We start from the raw sequence: 20634 nt of genomic DNA, 5'->3' as shown, positions 1-20634 counted from the left end.
ATTTCTCTTGATATAGTGAAATATATAGATCCTGCTACAACTCTGTGAAAAAGAAGAACGAGAGGCCATGGAATGAAGAGATTAGAGGTGATATAGGCATGAGCAGGAAATTTCTTTAAAGTAGCTGGGAAATCTATGATTCTTATGCTGTTTGATAGATATTAAATTGAAAAAACACCTTTATTTTAAAGATCCCTGAACTTCAGAGAACAGGAACAAAATCACTACTCTACAGAATACCATTTCTCTTTATTTGTATGCATATTTACTCTCAAAGTTGCTATTTTCTCAAGCAATAGATTTGTTTTCATGATGCTGATTACAGGTTTTAAGGATGTTGGGGTTTTTTCCTACTTGTCCTTCATTACCAGGGTTTCTGCACCTGAGGTGAAACCTAAATCTTTTACCATCTGCAACATTCCAGAGTTAAGAATTATTTTCCTCCTCCTACTAATCTTTTTTGTTGTTGTTGCTACTGAGGACCAGATTTTTCTTTCTCAAATTAATACAACCATTTAAAGATAGTGCCTGAGAGCAGAAAAGACATATTGTTAAAATTTTTGTTCTCTGAAAGCTTTCGAGTGAAAGCTTTCGGTAAAAAGTGAAACCATGCTTTCAGTAAAATAGGGCATATCTGGGCTGGGAGAAGCTTTGTAATTATAGGATAACTTTGTGTTCAATACTGCATCAAACCTGTATTTACAGTGCACCAGGGGTTTTGCTAACAGATATTGGAGAAAAGAGCTTATCACCGTGGGCTAGGGGATGAAGGAAAAGTGAGCCATGTTTTTCTTCTTTACCTACAGATAAGAATCAGCTAACCAGACTGCTCAAGAGGAGTCACATTTTAGCCCAAGTGTAAATGGGGCAGATGTACTTTGACAAGACAGTTGGTACCACTTAAAATAAAATCACACCTGTCATATCTGAAAAAGCCTAACCCAGAACCCTGAATTTTGATATTTCTGTACTCTTTAGGTCAGCTGATGGCCTGTGAATCGAGTCTTGATTGTCTCCCCAGAAAAATTAGACAGTTGTACATGACGTTATGGAATTGCCCTCTTTTCTCCAAATATATGGATTCTTTTATGTGGGCACGGGACCTTGGGTATGGATTTGAATATTTCAATATAGATAACCAATTTCAGTAGTGAAATTCAGTAGTATGGTTCTCCGTATTGTTTCTTCTGGTAGAGGGAAGTCTAAAGTCTCTTGTTTGTCCCATACCAATGGGATGAATATTAAAAGTCTTGCAGGTGATTCATCATAAGCTTCTACAGACTGAATTCTTAGTGCTTTAGAGTTTCTTCTGAATTCTTAGTGCTCTTGAGACACCAGTTTTAGGTGGTTTTCTGTTTTGACTCATGATTTTCTTCAGTAAAAAACTGGAAACAGAATGCAGCCTATTTATTTTAGAAGGGTTTATTTTATTTATAAATTTTTTCTTAAAATATTAATATGGGAACAATATTGGAGAATGTTTTCAAAAAAGGCAGAACAATACTGAAGCTAACATTTTGCACGTGATTAGATAAATTAGGTTTCTGAGATGCTGGCTATAAAGATTCAATTTATTTCACAGAAAGTAGACAGTAATAACATTTAATGGTTCCTTTCCTAGTTCAGGTGATAAAGAAATGTCTTACTGTAAGACCAAATACTGCTTCTGAAGTTAAAGACTGATTGCTAGTAGCCCTCTTCTCTTCCATTTTCTGTCATTATTAATTTTACAAAGTTTAAGAAAAATGTGACAGAACTTGGTTTTAAATCTTTGGACACCAGATATTACATAAAAATGGTTCTTTAAATGTGAGATCTGGGAATCTGCCTAGCAATTTCCCCTAAGATCTTTAAACATAATTAAAACTCAAGTAACATTGTGTAATGACTGTTCTGAGTGGTAGCCTTAACTGTGAGAGTTCTCCAAACTAGAGATTGCTGGATTGAAGTTTAGAGAATTCAGTGGAAATATCAGATCCCTCAATATTATTGAAATAAATTTCAAGTCTTTCTTGCAGCTTTTAAGTGTTTATGACACCAATCTTTCTTTCTTGAGTATCTCAGTATTAATAAGTTAGGAATGGCAGAAAATGATGAGTCAAAAATGACAAATCCTGAATTTGCCAAGGCAGTCATAAACTTCCTGCCTGAAAATTGGCATCTACCAAGGGAAGTTATCAAAGGCTAAAATAGGGGTAATATTTTAGTTGCCATTAAAAGCCAAAGAGTTTTGGAAGTCTAATAACCTTGAAAGTTCTCGTTTCACGTTTTGGCTGAAAATTAAGTTTGTGCTTTTCAGGATGGAAGACACTGAAACAGAGAAGCATGTTGTCATGGGGGAACCTGACCTTTTATGAGAGACTCTGACAAAAGAAGGGATAGAGCATATTTCTTGTGGAAACTGTAGGGGAAGAAGTAGATCTTGGTTAAAATTTCAGAACTTCAAATCCTACCCCACTGCTAGTTATTTTTTACTGTGGTATTTACTTGAGTTGTATATGCAAAATTTCTTATTTTTAACACAGAAATTTTTGTTGCTGACCCGCTGCATTCTTTTTCATATTGAAATTACCCAATTGTGTGTATGTACCAGCATCCTGTGAAGCTGTATTAATAGGATCTGTCTGAGAACCATATGCTGTGTTTCAAACAGCCTTTTTTTTTTTTTCCTTTCTTTTTTTCCTGGGACTATAAGTGGCTAGAGACCTTACAAAATATGTCTGACAATCAGGAAAAATCTGGCAAAGTCTCAGGGAATGTTCTGAAGTGTATTTATTCAGACCTATGTATTATTTGCACCATGAACCATAGTGTTTGGTGTTTCTTTAATATGTAAATATTAAATGTACAAAATGGAAAGATGCAGCAAAATGGGAAGCAGAAAGATGACTTCTACTTTTTTTGAAAAATCACAGAATTGACAAATGGAGGACCTGTCCATGGCTTGCATGCATTCATATTTGAAATGTAAGGAAAAAACTTTTTCCGCTAACACTTTTTTAGTGTCAACAGTGCCAATTGTTTAAAATTATAAATGATGAGCAGTAAGTGTGTAAAAAATTCCCAATGCTTTCTGAACCTAACAAATCAAGTTTCTTGAAATAAAAGATTTATTTCTATCCTCAAGTACTTTTCTTAAGTGCAAAAAGAACAGATGGCTATTGCCATGCAGTTAGAAATGCTTTGTCTATGACAGTATAAATCTGTTCTTTGAAATTCCAGTAAGAACTATCAACTTCTCAGGCAAGGAAGTTTTACTGTAAATTATAGAACATGAACAAGTGTATCAGCAAGATTTTTTAAAAAGAATACATTATTGATATAAATCATTAATAGTTTAGTTTTTGAAAATCTCAAGAATGCATTGAACCTAGAAACTATTGTAAAAAAGTAAAAGAAAAAACAAACAAGCAAAACCCAAGATACGCTTTAGAAAAATGAAGCATAATCAAATAAGATTATTAAAAATTGTGATCAGTGTACTGATGTGTCATTACTATCTAGGAATTTCTTTTTCCGAAATACTTCTGTGACTCTGCTGGTGTTAGGTTTTACTACTTTGGGTTGTTTTATCTGTGCAGAGAAAATTAATACTTTGCTTTTGAGATTATTTGTTGTGTAGGTGAACTGAATGTCTTTCCAATCTGCAGTATATCTTACAGCATCACCTAAACTGCACCCGTGTGCTTAAAGCTGTGGAGTTTTTTAGTTGTGCAGCATTCAAAGCATCCCAAATGCTGGCCAGACATGTTACAAACAATATCTAGTAAACCCATGAAAGCCCTGAGCATCTGAAATGCTTTTTGCTTCATAATATGCCTAAAGGTCTTCTGTTCAGTCAGCAGCAGTCTCTGAGGTCTCTGCTTCTGAAACCGATTTGAAGCCAAAGGAATTCTGCTCTTGCAATCACAGCTCTTGTACCTGAGGGAGGCTAAAGCTGACTGCCTCTGTAAATCACATTGGTTCTCCTGCACTTGGTGTTTGCTCTTGTTCTTCTTTTTTTCCTTGACAAATGCTACTTTGATAAATTCAGTTTGGCAGGCTTGCTTGAGGAAGAGGCTTTGTATTTACCATTCCTTTATATACATGATTTATTTTTTTCAAAATCAACTGTTGGCATCATTCCCAGTCTCCTCTCTAACTCTATAAAATTACTTGTGGTAATATCCATCAGTTTTAACTGCTTCTTAGAGTTAATGCTGGGTTCAAATCCCAACCAGCTATCTGAAAGAAAACTGATTTTTCAAAAGGTGTTGAAACTAGAAATGGTTAGCAGTGCTGCAGTGTGTGTATGTGTGTGTTGGAGCACATCGGGGCTGCCTGTGTCTGGTTTTGGTGCCCCAATATGAGACAAAAGACATTGACAAACTGGGCAGAGCCCAGACTGCTTTCCAGGTGATTGTCTGGAGCATGAGGAGGGGGCTGGGAGAGCTGTGCTCCTTCATTCTGCAGCGGAGGCTAAAGGAGGTCACAGGCTTCCTAGTGAGCATTTTCTTCCACCTATTGGGAGGTTTTGAAAAAAGTGGAACTAGTCTCCTCCCAGACATGCATAACAAAAAGATCAGGGACAACAGGCAAATTGCAAGGAGAGCAATTCCAATCAAGTGTAAGAAATTTCACAGCAAAGATGATGAGACAGCTATTTGGGGGCCTAGAAAGCAGGGCATACTTAATGGATTTTTCAAAATTCACTCATTAGAGTAAAAAAAATCTAAGGATTGCTTTAATCAACCTCAAAGAAGTAGTAATTTTTCATTAACATTTAGGTCCCTTATAATTTATTTTAACTGTTAATTTTAATTGATCTGTGAGGAGCTTTAACAAAGGTATGTGGACAGCTTCTAGTTGCCGTACCTATTGTATATTTAGTGACTGAAATAAATATATTTATTTATAAGTATATTTAGTGATTGAAGGTGCTTTTCCATTCTGTGATTCATAGACCCTTTTCATTATTTTTCATGAACAAGTAGCCTTAGAGAGGCTTTTAAATTACACTGTCGAATCTATTTTCCTCTCCTTTTGTTTCAAGGAAAATGTTAGCAAGACTTTTTTAATAAAATGGTCCAGTAGCTCTGGAAGAGATTATTTTCTATGGCTGTTTATTTTCAGTTAGGGTTATTAAGATATCCTTTAGAAACAAAAAGTACCATGGGAATCCAGTTGAACACTTTCAAGGAAAAAATTAAATCATACTCAAAGCAAGAGAGTATATCTCAAAATACTTTTGTATTATCTGGTGGTAAGGATATGGGTCATGTGTTAAAAATTTGTGGATATACTCCAGACATGCAGGAGTTCCCATGCTGAGGAAAAATAGTGGTAAGCAATTAAACTTCAATATTGGGTGAATGCAATTATGTGGAGGACTAGCAGAACAAAAACAGAGTTGAAGGAGATGTTCTAATCATTTTAAAATGTTAGCCAACAATTGTATTCCCAGACATCTTTTCCATTTTAATTCTCAACACATATATGGTCTTTCAATTGATAGGACTAAAAAAGATAATTTATGGCCTTCATATAAATGCTTCATTATGCTTAGAGGTTCCATTACATTCCTGTGTCAGACCACAAAAGACAAATACATAAAATTAAAAAAGAGACATCAAGTCTCATCTCCAGTTGATGTGTACAGTGTTCTGATTCATTCAGCTAAATGAATCAGAACTAATGTCAGAAGTGGTTGTTGGATTTTTTCACTTAATTCTTCAGGTAGAAAGAAATGTCAGAGTCAGATTTGTGTCCATGAGAGAATATAGACCCCTTCTTGCTTTTCTGGACCTCACTGTGTCTTCATTGTCTTTTACGTTTTGTACAGCAGTCTTAAATGAAACTTGGTTTTTGAAGTAGCATTAGGTCCAAGAAATGTGTAGTTCAAGATTAAAAGCTTTCTAGGCAATATAAGCCTGCAAAAAAAAAAAAAAAAAAAGTTGTTTCCAATCTATCAGAATAAGTCATTCATTTTGGTAGGTTGAAGAATGGTTAGGTTTTTGAGTGCCTTTGGATGCTGAGTTCTTCAACATTTCAAAGATGCCTTTCAGTGTAATTTCAAACACCTTTTGAATCTAGAGGTTGGGATAAGTAGAGGAAAGAGTAGGGCTCTTGTTACGGCTTCAATGAGTGCATCATCATCCACATTAGTAACCAATTTAATTCAAATTTATTCAAAACCAAATTTTATCCAAATTTGATACTTTCTACATTGGTACGTAACTGCTGTGCTAGTTAAGGCTTTGTCCCAATGGCAGGCATCAGTGAGTATCTAGACAAGTGACATTTGCATAGTTAGGTGAGAGTCGTCCATTTTTGTTACAAAATTAAAAGTCCTCCAGATATTGTCTATTTGTGTAAAATGTTGTCAGTGTTTTCCTCTCACTTGTCCAGAAGTGAGAAGCTACTGCCCTAATATGGTAATTGTTTCTGTAGCAAGGACTCAGTCATCCATGCCATAACCTCTCCAACCTCTCTGCTGGTCACTCTGTCTCTTCTCACTATCATATAAATGAAACCCAGGCTTGTCCCCTGCCAGCTTGACCGACCTGTCCTCTTGTGAGTATCAGGGCTGGTTAGGATCATGTGTGCAGTGGCACTGGATGTGGGTCGTTCCTACCCTTCTGCAATGTCCGTGAAGGAAGCGTGTATGTGTAATGCCATGGGACATTTTGCTTCTAGCAGGATTGCAGCCACTACCACAAATAGAAACTTTTATGGGCCCCCCAAATCTTTGGGGGCCCCCCAAGATTTGAGGCCCCCAAATCTTTCCAGCCTTGTTTCTCAAACAGTTATTTTTAATAATAATATTAAAACTAGATTTAGAATGATAAAACATTTAACACAATTTTTAAACAATATTTTCTTATGGCTGAAACACACAGAGTCTCAGCATTTGCCAAGTTACTGTTAAACAAGGCAGCATATCCTGCCATGTTGATGTGAATTCTTTACAAATCATTTAAAGATAAGCAAACCAAAACAAAAACTAACAGCAAGACCCACTATCTCCTCCTGAGAGCCCAGCACTGTGCCTTGGGCTCTAGCTGTGGCTCATCAGTGCTCAGTGGAGGGGAATGATCAACTCCTAGGAGGCTACTGACAGTCTTTGCTGTAAGAGCACACTGCTTGGTCATGGTCAGCATGGTGTCCAACAAGTCCTTCTCTGCAAACTTTCGTTCCAGTCACTTAACCACCTGATGCCAGAAGTCATGTGCTTCCAGCCCATTTCTGCATGGGACTCCTGCTTAGATAATTTTGTCTTTGCCTGCTCTTCCTTTGGTAGCTCAGAGGCTGAGAGGGCCTTGGAGGAGACACAGTCCATCTCTTTCTTCTCACCTCTGATAGTGTCCAGATTGCTTAGCTCCTCTGTGGCATGAGTGGTCCACCAGCACGCACATGCAGCAAATACCCTGCTGTCATTGCCTCCTAGGAGGCTGGGACCCATGCTGGTATTTCTTGTGAGCTTGAAGAAATGTTAAAGATATGTTTAAGACCCTGCACAGAAAATTTCAAGTGATCTCACATCCTCTTACACTTGATTTTTGACTGCATGTTGAGCTTTTTGGTTTTTTCATAAATCGTCAATGTGAATGCATCTTTATAAAATTTGGCAACTCTTTTGATTTCAGGACGTTCTCCGTTCATCAGTACATGAAATTTTTTAGATGCAGTGATTTTTAATTTTCTGACTTGAACTGAAATTTCACAGATGTCATCTACTAAATTTTAATCTTTTTCTGCAGCTAGGAACACTGTCAGTCACAATGTTGGCTACTGTGCAGTTCAAGAAGGTTTCTGAATTTAAACTTCTTTCTCAGGAGGGTAAGTAACAAGCAGCTGGATGAGAGGAAATTTCACTTATTCCACCACGGTACAGAAGTCCTGTAGCTGTGAGCTGAGAGAATATGGTCTTTCTATGGCTTGAAAATAAGCTTCCCCATTCATGTAGAATTAAACATCAGCAAAGAGTAAACAAACTGAATATACATTATAGCATCTTCTCCTGTGACATCTGGCTCTCTCTAAATCCATTTGCTAGGGTAGGCTGCAGGTACGAGGAAAAATTAAAGCTCTTTAGTGTTATTTGATGAGAAATTCATGCCTTTAACTCCAGAAGCTGGAACAGCTGATCTTTCGATAAAGGTCAAAAAACACACAAGGCCAAATAATAAATCATATCAAAGTTGATAATTACTATCAGCTCCCATTTATAAAAATACTTGCTCACTAACATTTTTAAATTAGAAATGATTTCCAGTAAACAGATTCATAGGGCATTTTATTTTCATGCATGAGAAATTAATTGGCTAATTTTACAATGGCATATAAAGATTGTTGATTCTAATATAAGCTAAGAAATCTTGGCTTTTGTAGCTCACTTGTAGTGGTTAATATGCATAAAATTCCAACTACCTATTTTTGCACTCCTCCCAAGTCTGATAGTTCTTTTTGTGAATATTCACCTTTGTGAATGCACAGCCAGCTTCTGAGAAGATTCTGCACTCCTGAGAGACCCTTTAGCCCATTTTCCAGTCAGTATTATTTTGGAAGCCTGTGTTCAAGTGAAATCCTTTAAAAATATTGAACAAAAAAATTAAGAACTCTTGCCTTATACAACGACATAAGGAAAGCAATGCTTCAGGCAGATAAGAACAATAGGAAAAGACCAGGTCTTTCTTGGGAGCTTGGAGCCATGCAGTCATCACATTTGTTATCTTACAGTCAACATGATGTGAATAGAAGTCAGATGCTCATTAATTCAGTCAGTCCATCTAAGCAAAGCTTGTGCTGTTTGAACTCATCTGTTCCATTTGTTTGAATACTTTAGTACTCTTCATATTATTGAAAATGTAACGTTTTTCCAACAACAGACCATTATGGCCAACGTATCAGCCTCCCAGTGTATTCACTGCTGGTTTTCTTTCCATCAAGCTATTGCGATATTTGCTTACAGGCATTGTTAAGGTATCAGTAATACTCATTATATGTTTCCAATTGTGAAGGAAGGTACATGCTCAAGAAGCATCAAAATGCAATATTTTAAAGTTTCTCCAAAATAAGAGTCAGAGTGAATGACTCTTTTAATTTATAATTAAAATCTGAATGATTGCCTTTAATTTGAATCATCTGTAGGGATAATTCCTGTATATTAGGGCCAAGACAACCTGATCTTCCTTTCATGGAGATATTTCCCAGAAGATAGTGTTACTCAATTACAGCATTTAAAATAGAGATTTTTTTTTTTCTTGAAACCTGGTTTTCAAAGTATTTAAGAATTCAGAACAAGTTAGGCAAGGAAAGGCATAGTTGTAACTGGAAAAAGAATCTTTAGAGTTACCATATGACAATCCAGGGTAAAAGGAAAGGGCAATCAAGATCACTTTATTCTTTTTCTCCTCACTAAAGGTCGATAAATAAAGTTTCAGGAGTAACACAATTCTTTGCCTCTGCTGCATAAATGGAAGAAGTACAGAAATTGTGCTTATATAACTTGTTCTGTGGAAAGGGTAGCTTGAAGCTCACCAGCTGTAAGATGAAGTCTAGGAAATTATTGCCAGCTCAGCAAACATGTAGAAAAGATGTGAGACAGAAAATTAAATGTACTTGATGACTTATGAAATGTACTGACACTGACTTTATCTCTTCATGTCATCAACTTATGACTCATCAAGTTTGTTTGTTGGTTTTTCTATTATCATTTTGTTATTTCTATTTCCTCCTTTCCATTAAAGAAAAAAAAGAAAAGCGAGAAAATTATTATGTTTTGTGCTAGGAAGTCACATATTCTAAAGGTAGCCAATTGAAGATGTGCGAAAAATAAAAACATATGTTAATTTTTGGGTGTTAACCTGGAATAATGTTATTCCCTTAAGATGTGACTGGATTTACATGAATGAATGTTACAATAAATAAAGCAAATATACTATAAGTAGTGTTTTTCTTACCTGTGAATGCCTTTTCTTTCTTTCAAACAACATGTTTTCTTCAGTGTGCTGGTATTGCAGATAAACTGAAGTGACATGTAGCTTCATCACAATAAGCTGTTTGTATCAATTTTAACATCTGAAATGTGTAGTCAGACATGTTATTCCATTTATCCTGATGGACATCTGTCTTTAGGCTGCATGTGCTCAAGGGATGTGGTGGTTTGGGGCTGCTGGACACATCAGTTAAATCAGTAAGTGTCCAGATATGTCTTACTTCTTGACAGTGCAATTATCTGCAGCTGTGTTCACTCTTATCTTTTCATTAGTCCTTCCTGTTTCATGTTTATTCACACAGGAGAACAGGATGACTCTCCCACTCTTAGAACTAACTTGCACTTATATGTCCTTAATTGGCCCAGATAAGCAGGTTTGTTCAGTAAGTCGTGGCTCTGCCTTTTTGGGTGAAGAAGTCAGGGGATGGTGCATGGCTGGAAATCTAACATTTATCTTAAATCCTAGGACTTTGTGTATTTCCCCAACTCCAGTTCCCTGCAAGAAAAAAAGAGGAACTTACTGGAGGAGAACATATAATCCGTTCATATGAACATATAAAACATTCAAGTTATAGTTCAACTTTCTTAAGTGATTTTCTGAAATGAAGGAGTGTAGGAAGTATTAAAGAATGGCTGACTTTAGCTAAGACAAGAATTTTAGTGATGCTGTGTTTTGAAATTGCATCTTGATAGTTTCATTTAATTCTTATATTCTACATTATGAGAGCAAGTGACTAATCTTTTCCTTGGTAGTGGTGAATAGGAAAAAAATTAGTCACTCATACTAAGGTGTTAGTGAATAGCAGTTTGTGATTTGATTAGATCTTCCTTCAGCTGCCACTTTTCCAAGCTGAAGAAACTTAATCTATCTGTCTAGGGTATTTTACTCTTCTGTACAAAAGTAATTTCTTTGCCATTTCAGTTGCCCTTCTACCTACCTCTTCTAATTCCACTGTGCCGTCTTTGGATAATTATTTTCATTTTCAGTCACCTCACAAAGGCCATCTTTGGGATGAGATACCAGAATTGAGGACACTGGTCCTCAATTTCCTCAAATTGCCTGGATAATTATTTTCATTTTCAGTCACCTCACTGTGCCATCTTTGGGATGAGATACCAGAATTGAGGACACTGGTCCAAATACAGTGTATTTTGGATATATTCACTGGCCTCCTGCCATCAGTGACTAAATTATTGTTGGAGTTAAACTTTTAAATCTTGTTAGCTCACTAGGTTTGTAGATTTGATTACCTTGTGCTGGGACCCTTCCTGACTGAATTTCTAACATCTTCTCTTCACTGAGAGGGAGGAACAAGAAAAGAAAGGAGAAGAAGGATAAACATGCATTTCAGCTTGGTGCAGTTGTACTGAAGTATTCAGGGAGTTTCATAACATTACTCCTTGTAATGTGTAAGGTTAGCATTTATTTGGAAAACAGCAATTGTGATTATGAGCCTATTCATCTCAAAACAAAACACGGCTGGGGGTGTTCCTCTGATTCTGAGTTTTAAATCTTACTGAAAATAGAAGCAGCATGGTGCTTTTTGTCACATAACAATTGTTAAAGTTTTATTTATCTTTTTCTATATCTGTTCCATGAAGATTCCGGGCATTGTTGAATATTTCCAGGGGGTAACATGAAAAAGAAAAGGAATGATGAGGAACAATGCCCCATTCAGCAAGTTTCTTCCAGGAAGACTTGCCACACCACACTAAGCAGTTTTGTGTAGAGGTCTGTCTTAATATAAACCTTAGCAATTTTCTAAGAAATTGGTCTTGCAGGCTGTCGTTTTAGCTGGAAAGTGGCAATAAGGAACACCAAGAGTAAGTAAAAGATAAGTATGATTGTCTTTCTCATGGTGGACATTAATCTATCATTGTTTGTGAGCAGCAAAGGAATTTTCTTCTGGCTTTGTAGGATGGATGTTCAGAGGAAAATTTATGTACTGATATTCTTAGTATTTCTAGAGGTGAACTCATTGGATTTTCTTTTCATAAACTTTTATGAGCAAATAGGCCATTTATAATCACAAGTATTAATGAATTAATAAATGCCCCTTTGTGAATTCAGCATACAGATGTAAGCATGGAATTGCAGTAATTTATGCTGTTACTATAAAAGTAGTCATATAGTAGTCTGTCCCATGCATCTTTTTATGAAAGTCCTTTCTTAAGATTTTTTTCTTCCTGAGGAGCTGAGAGGCTCCAGGAACAAAATGTAAACAATGGTTATCTGCTGCTGTGGAATGCAACAGGTGGATCCATGATTGGTCTTGTGTGGATGTTTGGATTTAGTGACCAGTCACGGCAGAGCTTGCTCCTTCTCTCTGTCCAAGCCAGCTGCCTTTGTTATCATTCTTTTCTATTCTATTCTTAGCTTAGCTAGCCTTCTGAGATGAAACTCTTCCTTCTATTTCTTTCTAATATAGTTATAATGTAATATATATATCATAAAATAATAAATCAAGCCTTCTGAAACATGGAGTCGACATTCTTCCCTCATCCAAGAACCCCTGTGAACACTGTCACAGTAGTCAACACAAAGCTCTGGCCTCAACTATGGAAATCAGGCTTATTAAGTCCTTTGTGATGATCCTGCATAAAATTTTACTGCATAACATATTGACAATGCTTTGTCAAGCTTATTTTTTACATGTCTGTAAAACTGCTGTGCTTTTACAAGCGTTTCCCATGACTGACATCCCTGCATACACTTCTATTATTTTCTGTGTGATAAGATGTATAGAGAGAAAGAAAAAGCTTTTTAATTTTGTCAGTTCTTCTCTAGAGCAGGAGACTACTGGTGCAATTTCCCTGTTTCCTGGGCTGGGACTGTCAGCATTGCTCTCATTGATTCCCAGGGCCTAATTCTTTCCACCTTAACTCCCTCCCTTGCTATAAGAAAGGCACAATGGGATTTTTAAAGTTTATTTTCTGTTGTCTAATTAAGTTTATGATGGTATCTGCCTCAGTGTATGCATGGGGAAACCTTTGCAGGGGGTTCAGGTAGTGCATGAGAAAGCCTAGAAAGAAGCTGCTGCTCCAGCCACTTCAGTGTTACCCTCACTGCCTTGTTCTCGCCAGATCTGCAGGTTCTTTCCCTGGCCTTATGGTCCTGGCTTATTAGCTGCCTGGGTCCTTACAAATGAGATCTGGGAATCAGACCTTGGGTCCCTTATATATGGAGTTACTTAGATCTGTTTGGTGTTTTGATAATTTAAAAACTTATCACAAACTTTTAACTTCTAAAAACAATTTAGGTGATCTCAAATCGAATGATCCAATATGCTGCCACATTTAGACATTATATATGTATTATACTCTGAAAAATATGTGCATCTTTAAGAAAGGGGGTTTATTTTATTTTTCATTCATGATAAAACTAATTTTCCATCACTAGCACCAGCTAAATTTTTCCTTTTAGTTCATTCTTTGTTAATTGTCATAGTTTTAGGTGTTTTGTGGTTCTATAGACTATTATTTTGCATGTTATTGCATGAAATTAGCTGAATACTTGATGTGTTTATATATGAGTCTGTGTCAATGTTCATAATGGACCATATATAATATGCATATAAATTGAAAAATAGTCCTGTTTTATGAAAAACTTCATTTGTCATACACAGGACAAATACAGTACAGATTAATGCTTTTGAGATGAAGCAGTGTATTCAGTAAGGATGAAATACTGTAAATGGCTTATTCCTGCTTCTGTTGAATTTAAAAGCAGTTAAAATTCCCAGCTTTTCACAATATGCCTGGACATACACAGTCAGTCAACACTCCCTGAAGTATGGGGTCTGTGTTACGAAATGGGCTTTGAGCCTTGTGAATGCACCCTGATTCTCCTGTATATTGCCTGGATAATTATTTTCATTTTCAGTCACCTCACAAAGGCTATTTGACCAGTGAAATGTATTAAAAAGTTAACTGTTGTTGCTTATATCTTCTCAATGACTCTTCTTGGTGCCCTTTAGTCTTTTTACATAAATCTCCTCTGGTACATAAGAAGTGTTGCAGGGAAATAACCCCAGATTATACTTCCTACTATAGTACTAGGACAGCATTTCTAGAGTAGAAGCACAAAATTTTGTTGATAATTTTTCTCTCATGCTCTAAGAATAGCATGTAGTCAAACACTTACTTTGACAAATGTAATATTTTCACTGGTGTGTGAACTTTCGTAATTCCATGGCTTCTGCTTGGGCAGTTACTCATCTCTTGAAGATGAATAAAAATAGTTCAAAACCTTTCACATAGCCCAGCCAACTTCTACAGTCCTCTTTTTCAGCTGCAAAAAAATCTCACTAAAATTTGTTTACTGGCTTGCTTTCTGTAATATAGTATCACTCCCAACACTCTGTAGTTCATTAAACTTGGCATAAAATTAAATAACAGTGTTATGCAGCAGAAAGAACTACACACAATTGCAAGCAAGACATTTGGGGCGTGTGGGTAGGTAAGGACTTGTTTCTGAAGTTCATTTAATGAGTAAAAAAAATCCTGGGATCTTATCAGAAGTAGTATTTGTGCAAAAACAGACTAAGAGAAATTGGTAACAATATTGAATTCAGATTAAATAAACCAAGATGATGGAAGTACAGCTAATCTACTCTTCAGAACAGTAATTAAAGTTATACTGTACGTTAAAAACAATAAATTGTGTTTATTTGTCAAATGTGTATAGCTATCTTTTGATACCATGTCATTTTTAGGGCAATCAGAAAAATCAAAGTAGAAGAATACTTACTTTTCAGCACTGACTATATTTTTAGAATTTTTCTTATGCTGACAGTTCTTTAATTCAGTACAGACAAATTGTTTTCTATAGTTTAAGATACAGAAGTTAGTAAAATTAATTTCACTGAATCCTTCCTCAGAACCAATCCTGGTCATGATCTATGGTATTGCAAGGGACAGAAAAGCTTTTTACTGTTCTGTCCCCAAAACTGATAGACCAGTGGTACAAGGGAAACTTCAGTAGAGTACTGCTTGGTAAGGGATGCCAGGTACATATCTCCCAGGTGTCTCAGGAGAACTAACAGAAAACGCTGGATTGTGTCCAGAGCTGGGAATTCCATGGTTGGTGGGGAAAGCGTGTGAGCATTGCTGATCCAGCTTGAGCCCTGGAGCATGGAGATTTTGCCTACTTACTTTTCAGTTCATGTAAATGACTTTCAATGTCTGAAGTAGCTCCAAAGCTACAGTGTAGTCTTTAGCCGTTTTGATTGGCAAAGCCTTTTCTCTTTGTCATGGGCCACTGGCGAAGGCTTTTCCACAGGCATGGCTGTGCACAAGTGTAGTAGAGACCACAAGGCAACACAAGCTTCCTTTCATTGACATGGTGCTGGCTGATCCCTGGCTTTGCTGTCAGAGGTGCTAGGCTGGTCCTCAAGGTCTACTGAATGTAGTTGGGCCAGCAGAACTTCACAGCTGTTCTGAAGCACGATGCCTGATGCTCCAATGTGGGCTGCAGGGTGGGCAGTGCTACAGGGGGAGCGCTTGGGCACATGCAAAGGTGGTTGTGCAGCCTGGCAGCTGTAAATAGTGCTGGTACAGGAGTGGTGAATAGGGTAAAGTGCAGGTTTTGTCCTGCTAGGGCCTCACAATATTTCTCACAGCCACTTTGCATTCAGGTGATGAACAGGTCTTGTAGTTTTTTTTTTTCCCATTTCTAACAGTAATGGATTCCTAACATCCTCAGGAGAGTTTTTAAGTTAAATTAAAAGATTAGCATGTCTTTTAGAAGTTTTGCTCTTCAAAGGCTTCCTTCTATCATCTTGTTAGTATTGCACTAGCAAAAATGAGAAAGAGAAAATATGGATATATATGGATAACTGGCTGATTTGTGATTTGTGTAGTAGTGTTAATTTCATATGGCTGTAATCACTATAGGGTAGTTTTCTCCCTTTAATCTTCCCTATTTCAGTGTTTCTAGATATCAAACATCCAAGACAAGCAGGTATGTTACACTTTCTCATGCAAAGATGCATCTTGCTTATTCTCTTATGGCCTATTGGAACAGCAATTCATTCAGTGATACACTCACTACTTTGAAGATTAAGACCTGTGTAGCTTTGAGGCATGGAACATTATTAAGACAGCATGTTTGATTCTTCTTGGCATTGGTGCTACTAATGATTGCTAAAGTTTGAGCAATCTGAATAGTTCTTACATTTTAGTTGCTACTTGGGTGTTGCACATGCATGGTACTGCTGTGTATGAAAGCTTCAGTGAGTGCTTTAGTATTGTCAGTGTGGTTACTGCAGTACTTCAGAGTGATGCAATCTGGAGTGTTGATGTCGCAGCACAAATCGCAATTAGCGAATCCCCATGTTCAGATTTTAAGAACATTAACTTAGTAGCTTGTGCTGGTGACCAGAACAGGAGCTCAAAGAAAAAAGCATTCATTTTCTTTTATTAGTGCATTTTAATAATGTGATTTTTATTCAGTAAAGCCATAGCTGCTTTAAAAGTTGGACCATATAAATGTCAGTTATGCTCTGAACTAACATGGTTTTGCTCTTGCTTTTGGCTCAAATGTTAAATATTTTTTACTGAACCCATGACTGCAGGAAAGTTGTTTGGCAAAAGACAACAGTGAAAGATTTGAAAAGCAAATAGGTGTCTGAAATTTCAGATACTGAAGTTGTGAAAAACTATGTTTAATTTTGATTACGTGTTTAATCAAAACAAGGTGGAGGATTAAAAATAATGTGATAGAAGTGGGCAGTGTAATAAATAGCTACAATATTTGAATATAATAGATTTCAAAATATATGAGAAGGCAATGTGAGTTAACAGAAAATAGAATTTAATTTGATTTTCATTGAATGGTGCTTCTTTGATCAAAACTTTTCGTAACTCATGGATTAAAGACAACTATGTCTTCATTTACTGTGATGAAAAGAAATTATTTCTCCCCTGACGATGGAGATCACAAGAATTAATTTTCGCCTCTTTTTTTTTTTTTTGGTAAAATGCACAAAATGAGAAGTTGGAATGTCTGGTTTTAGTAAAGAATTTGGATGAGCAAGTCTGATTTTTTCTCTTTCAAAGTTTTCATTTTATTGAGAGAAGGAAGTAGATCTATATAATGGAGTTGAACTGGTCAGAATGTTGGAAAGAAAGCCTAAAATCCTTTTCCTTTTTCTCTTTTTTTCCTGCTTAGTAAAAAATTTGTATGTTTAAAAGCGGGAGTGCTTTTTTCGAGCCATTTGCCAGGCTTACAAAGATATTACTACTTGCTTCTTCTTGTAAGGAAACATGTTAATCAGGAAGTGAGATGGACTTCAGTGTCTAGACAAGCTTAGGGATCTTTTTCAGTTAAACTCTAATGTGTAGTTTTCAGTAAAATCTCCTGGTTTAATATGGATACAAAAAATAATTACAGACTCTTAAATATGTATTCTTCGGAAGATTATTTTTCACAGCCTGAAATGATTTATTTGTGTGTTCATGAATTCTCTTATTTAAACTCTGCCCTTACAGAGAAGGATTAAAGATAACACTATGGCTATTAATAGCAATGTAAAGAATTTATTAGTGAATTTGTTTCTAATTAGGATTCACTACTACAGGCCAGTGAAGAAAAATACAGATTTTTATGCTCTGCAGTTCCCTCTTTCACTCCATCAGTAAAAACTGTCAGCATGAATGAATATGTTCTGTGCCTCTACAACATCTTGGCTCATGGATTCCCCTTTTTATTGCTTCCTTTATATCATCATGATGCATTCTTTATTCTCTTTCTTTTTTTTTTGAGATAACAGTGCCACCCTTTCAGATCATGCTTACTGGTAGTAAGGAACCTAGTTTCATCTGCAGAATCAGAATCTGATGTCAGTGAATAGAAATAGGTTGATTTAATTAAGGGGAGAACTAAAACTTCATTTCATTTTCTGCAGTGTGGGTGTGCTTTCTTAAACAAATCATGCTGCAGTTGTGATGCTTTAAAGATTTAGTCTTTTAGATGTCAGGACTCTGTTCTGCCTGTTAACTCAGTTTATTCTAATTGGAGCCTGTAATCTGCAACTAGATAATCTGAACATAAGGGTGCTTTTTCCTTTCTAAGCTTCAGAAGGTCCTGAATATTTTCTTCTTCAGTAGAAATTACATCTTTGCTATATACCACAATCACTTTTCAGATTTCATAGTTATTACACAAAAAAAACCCAGATCAAAAATCCCCCCAAAAACCTCAACAAACCAGCCAACCGAAAAAATCCACTCCAAAAAAGCAAAACAAACCCCCTCCCTCTGAAAAAAAACCAAAAACCCAAAAACAAACCCAAAAAACCCCTGAACCAATACAACTAAATTTTCTATTTTCTGTCTTTTAGTCTCTGCTGATTTAATGCTACCATGACTACCTATGTGTGGTACATTGCATTATTTTCATGCTGTGATATATATTTTTTTTGTGTCAGAGGTGCTGGAAATTTTGAATTTTTTATATACCTGTGCATCAGGCAGCCCACACAATGCAATCTCATTAATAAGCTGAGCAATTTTAATGCTTAATTTGCTTCATTACCTTTCTGCTGTGACTATTTGTATATATGGATTCAACATATGGAGTTTTTTTATAATATTTGATGTAATTTCTGCTTTGAAATGAATGCGTGTTTGTGTAGCATATATTTGTTTTTGCTAGTCCTTGAGGCACCATACTGTTGTTTATTTTTGTTCATTGGAAAAAATGCTCAATGTAAGTTCTGATATTCCTCCATGGGAAAAAGTAGTATTTTCTGTAATGCATTAAACACAGCTGTTCCTGTGTGTACTACAACTCTTATGCAGGGAAATATTTAATCTTTCAATTAATGTGTATATTTATTTTGGATTTCTATAGAAAAAAAAAGGAGTCCTGTTTTCTTCTTGAAGTTTGGGTTCTCAGACAAGAGGTTTATATAATTTCTTAGGCAGATATGAGTAATGCTTGAATGCCAGCAAAATCTAAGACCCAGGCAGTGCTGGGTATGCTGATCAGTGTCTATGAGAACCTCACTTAGTGGTTGTGAATGGTTTGATGTGTTCAGAATTGCCACGGAGACTTTTAGTCTTACATAACCTAATATGTCATATACTTACACCCAGCTCTGGAAAACACGTAATTTCTGCAATGGCTTACGACTGATGTTATCTGAAAAATAACTCTCCAATAGGTCGTTAGATGTAGGGAATTTTGAGTGTTTTGTTGTTGATTGTTGTCTTTTTTTCCCTAAATAAATATTCCAGTGTATGTGTTGCAAGGAAATGTCAATGAAAAGGGTATTTGAACTTTAAAACATCTACACTTGGTACTTGACTGTGTTTTGTTTATCCTACTGTCAGGAGAACCTATTAGCCAACAAGATTACCCAAAACTATTCCACTCTGCAGTACTTTAGCAGAATAATAGTAAAAAGTAGCACACATTTTGTGGGAAGGGTTGCATGAGAGGTGTAACCCTTGTTCCAGAGCATGCAATGTAAATGGATAAGAAATAAATAGAAGAGAAAAATGGTGCCACATAAAGATGGAGCTCCTTTCCTGAGTTAACACAGTAGTTACATGAATAGCAGAGGTGGAAATTAGAAACCACTGGGCAGACTCCAATCTACTGTGGTCTCCTTTAGGATAATCTGTGTAGTATATGAATACACAGCCACTACATTCAAAGCATTTTGTGTGATCTTATTTTTCTGTTAAAGTATTATTTCTACTGCTGCAATACCTCTGAATGGATAGGAACATATTGAAGGACTTAATGGCTTTGGTTTTGCTGTATAATCAGGTTGTTTTTAAGCTTCTTTATCTGGATAAGGGGGAAATATTTGATCTTAAAAATACTTTAGAAGGTATCAACAAAGCTACCTGCTCTAAGCATGGGGAGAGGTATCATCAGTGAATCCATTTTTTTGGTAATGGTTTTATCAGTGCAAAAAGGCCACTATTGTAACTGTCAGGCTAGAAATGTAATTTTGCCCTTGGATTTTACTAACCTAGAGAAAAGAAAAAACAAGATACAGTGGTCATCGGGTTACCTGGATATGTTATAAATATCTGACAGCAGGTGTAAAATAGAATATAATAGTGCATATAAGCATATAAGAGCACTTGCATAAAAATGTATATAAAAGATGAAGAAAATCTGTACACCTAACAATGTCTGTGGTGTTTTGGAAAGCTGCTTTGGTTTTAACTGAATAGATGTTAGGAACAGTCCAAACAACTATGATCCTTGCTTATACATTAAGGCTGAGTTTTTTTATCTCGTGACATTTTCCTTAGTACTTGTGGTTAAGAAGGTAGTTGGTGTGTGTCACAGTCCATAGATATTCAATAGCAATATTTAGTAAGTAATGGTACAACTAATGTTGTACCAATAAAGTACCAGCTGGCAGTAATTTAAATGTACAAAATTATATCTCTAGAATATAAATCTTATTTATAGAATCAGGGAATGGTTTGGGTTGGAAAAGCCCCTAAAGATCATCTAATTCCAACTCCCTTACCATGGCAGGGACACCTCCCACTACATGAGGTCACTCAAAGTCACATCCACCCTGTCCTTGAACATGACCAGAGATGGGGCATCCACTTCTGATGAGGGCAACCTCTTCCCCGTTTCACTACATTCACAGTGAAGAATTTCTTCCTAACATCTAATCTAA

General features: G+C 36.2%; 1 protein-coding gene across 5 annotated transcripts in view; it reads left to right on the top strand.

The window, feature by feature from the left end:
- The window catches only part of PRR16 (proline rich 16), a 143016-nt gene that overhangs the window by 59653 nt on the left and 62729 nt on the right, over positions 1-20634 (top strand). The window contains exon 1 of one of the 5 annotated variants that reach the window (XR_010785282.1): positions 7753-7818. The exons of the other annotated variants lie outside the window; for them this stretch is intronic. The gene's annotated coding sequence lies outside the window, so the exon portion shown is untranslated. Of the gene's footprint in view, positions 1-7752; positions 7819-20634 lie in introns of those variants that run through there. 5 annotated transcript variants of the gene reach the window in all.

The sequence above is a fragment of the Molothrus aeneus genome, chromosome Z (genome assembly GCF_037042795.1).
Source record: "Molothrus aeneus isolate 106 chromosome Z, BPBGC_Maene_1.0, whole genome shotgun sequence".
In the NCBI taxonomy this organism is placed as follows: Eukaryota; Metazoa; Chordata; class Aves; order Passeriformes; family Icteridae; genus Molothrus; species Molothrus aeneus.
Note: the sequence above shows the minus strand (reverse complement) of the source record. Positions and strands in the feature narration are given on the sequence as shown.